This window comes from Apaloderma vittatum, unplaced genomic scaffold (assembly GCF_000703405.1).
Source record: "Apaloderma vittatum isolate BGI_N311 unplaced genomic scaffold, ASM70340v1 scaffold10730, whole genome shotgun sequence".
In the NCBI taxonomy this organism is placed as follows: domain Eukaryota; kingdom Metazoa; phylum Chordata; class Aves; order Trogoniformes; family Trogonidae; genus Apaloderma; species Apaloderma vittatum.
Window position 1 is genome coordinate 1 of NW_009695032.1, and position 3,274 is coordinate 3,274.

Below are 3,274 nucleotides of genomic sequence, written 5' to 3' on the forward strand. Positions count from 1 at the left end.
AGACAATAGCTGGGCTGGGAGGCGAAAGCAGGTGCAGGGTGGGTCTGGACAGAGCAACGACAAAGGAGGTGGGAGCTGTGTCTGTTTTCAGGCCGATAATTCCCGGAGCGGGGCAGGGACAGAGCGGGGCTGGGTGAGAGGCTCTTTGCCGCGTGCTCGTCTCGCCGGCGCAATGGCTTTCCTCAGCAGCCGTGGACAAACGTGGCAGCCGTTTGTTTTCAGGGGGTGGTTCTCTGCTGGGAAGGGACCCTGGGCAGACTCAATTGTTTTGTGCTTATCGGCTGGTAGGAACTGGTTTCTCAACTCTGCCTGGAAGGAGCTGGGTTCCTCGGCTCTTATCTGCTCTCTCTTATCTGCATGCCTCGTCTTCTCTGGTGTGTGCATCCTCTCAGGCTCTTGGAGGGAACCTGATGCCGCTATTCCTGGCAAGCAAACGGCAAAATCGAGACCAGGGGAAGCTAAGCAGTTGCCGAAGGTGCTTTCTTGGGATGACATGACCTTAAACACGGGTTTTTCAGCCCTGGCAGCACTCTTCCCTGGAGCCTGTCTCCCACCCTGAGGAAAGGAGATGCTGCGGTTGTCAAAGCTGCGGCAGATGGGCCTCCTCCTCCTCTTCGTCTGTATCTCTCCATTGAAATTAAGCCTCCGCGAGGTGCCTGAACTTTTTTTTTCCCCCGTAGGACCTTTCTGCTGCTGAGTTAGTCCGAGCTGGTGCCTTGCTCTCCTGTAGACCCGCTCAGGCCGTGGCTTCTGCTGTGGACCACGCTTCCTTGGGCTGAGTGACGGAGGCTTAGAGCTGTCACGTTTCACAAACCCGGATAAGATCTGGGACTTGCTGAGCCGAATAGGAAGCAGCAGGAGAGCAGGGCTACGAAGAGAACGTGATGCAAATAATATTGGAGCAAATATTTGAGAGCAGCCTAGGAGCGTGGCATGTTCTGCTTTTTTCCTGGGTTATGTTTAGTGTTCTTGGCTTAGTTAATGTGTTCCTAGGAATGGTCCTTCAGCCACCAGGAAGTAGGAGAGTACAATAGAGCAGGAAAAAAGCTGCTCATGCTTTTTTTTTTTGCCTTTTTTTTTTTTTTTGCCCCCTTGTTTTTTAGTATTTCTCCATCTCAAAGGGAAGACAAGAGGCAGCAGTAGCTTGGCTGCAAGCCGGGCTCCCGGGCATTGGGTTTTCTCAGCTGTGTTGATTGAAAAAAGGCAATTTTAGCCAAATATTTACAGTGTAATTTCATTATTTTACGTACCCGTCTGTCCATCTAGGAGAAACTGGCTGCACACCACCTCGGCATTTATAACCAGTCTAATTCCAGAAGCTGAAAAGTCTGATTCCAGGAGCTTTCAACTTCTTTAATTTAACATTTTCTAGGGGCAATATGCCTTCCAGCCCAGTGAATTCAAACTTTCGGACACCTCCACGCCCTTTTCTGGAGAACTTGTTCCTAAAGGACACGTGCAAAAACTGGTGTGTCTCCCCTGGACAGAAGTCAGCTTGGCAGGGATGAAAGGTTGCTTTGTCTTTCCTCACAAGGAAATGCAGAAAGCAAATAGAGATTTTAATTTCTTTTATTGTTCTCTGTGCTATGCAAGCTGAGCAACCTGGTGTCCAGATGTACTGTACAAACACGCCCTGGGGACAAGAGTTTACCCGCACAGACTATAAAAACCTCCTCGTAGGAGGGCTGCGTGTCCTCTGTCTTTCTTTCCTTAGGGAGGAGGTGGCTTTGCCTGCAGCCTCCCGGTAGCTTTTAGACTTGCCCTTTCCCTCCACAGAAAAAGAGCAACGAAAAGGGAGTTAGGAACGGGCTGTCGTGTTTCTGGCGCGTTGACGTCCCTGCTGCAAAGAAGCACGTTGCGACTTTGCAGCCGGCTCGGCTCCCCCTTCCCTGAGCACGTCTTGAGCCCGTCCCGGGAGCCCTGCCTGCTCGCCGGCTGCCCCGACATCCACGGGCTCACGTCCTGCGCTTGCAGCCACCATCGGGCCGGAGCAACCGGGGATAGAAGATGAGGGGAAGAAGAGAAAGGAGAGATTGCCTGGGCTGTCCTGTTGCTTCAGCTGGGGTCAGCCCTCTCCTGAGAAGCATCAGTGGAATGTTCTTAAACCTCAAGGGACAGAAACTTCCCTTCCCCACCTCCAGGAACAAACCATTCCTGAGCTTTCTTGTCTGGACAGTTATTTCTTCCTGGTGCCAGCTTTAATCTCCCTGGCTACGCTTTTAGCCCAGGACTGTCCCATGCACAGTGGAAGTGGGAACTGGCCGTGCCCTGCCTTTTTCCTGCTGCCTTTTATGTGTCTGAGCTCTCCCTTTATTCTGTTCTCCCTCGTTCTTCTCTTCCCTGGACCAAGAACCCCAATTCAGTTGCTGGTTCCTCATGGGTTGTATTTCCCAGAACTCTTCACCTTCTTGTTGCTTTGCCAAATTATCTCAACGATTTTGGAGTTTGCGCTTCTCAGGATGGTCGCCCTGTCCTGCCACTCGCTCTGTGAATGGATCTTGGGGCCAGATGTGGGACGTGCTGGTTCTGAGCAGATCTGGTCAGCAACAGCCCCCACGGGTGGGACCCCAGCCTCAAAGTGCTCACTCTAAGGGGAGAGCTGGGGTGTATTTTTCCATCCCTCATTCTTGACTGGAAATCTTATTTTCCCTCGCCAAAGTCTGCAGGTGGATTCGAGTGAGGGGGTGTGATGAGAGTGGGGAAGCTCTCGTGTTCTGTGGTGGGACCTGGGGCTGCTGCAGCCCTGACCCCGTGAGATTGCGCTGTGGGTGGAAGGAGATTCTTCTTCATGGTCCTGATGACTGGTTTCTTCCTACAGCTCATCACTCTCAGGCAATGCCTGGAGCTGGTGGGGGCTTGCTTCAAGAGCAGATTTTGCCTCCTCCAGGCGTGCTTGCAGCAGGCCCTGAGGCAGGGCACAGCTCACAATGCTGGCTGTGGCCCTGGAGCTCTGACCTGGGGGCTCTGGAGCCCCCAACACAAGAAGGACATGGACCTGTTGGAGTGGGTCCAGAGGAGACCACAGAGGTGCTCAGGGTTGGAGCACCTCTCCTACAAGGACAGGCTGAGAGAGTTGGGTCCAGCGTGGAGAAGGGAAAGCTCTGGGGAGCCCTTCTCTTGGCCTGCCAGTGCCTGAGGGGGCTGCAGGAGAGCTGGGGAGGGATTTTTGATAAGGGCATGTGGTGATAGGACAAGGGGCAACGGTTTTAAACCAGAGCAGGGTAGATTTAGATCAGAGATTAGGAAGAAGTTCTTTACTCTGGGGGTGGTGAGG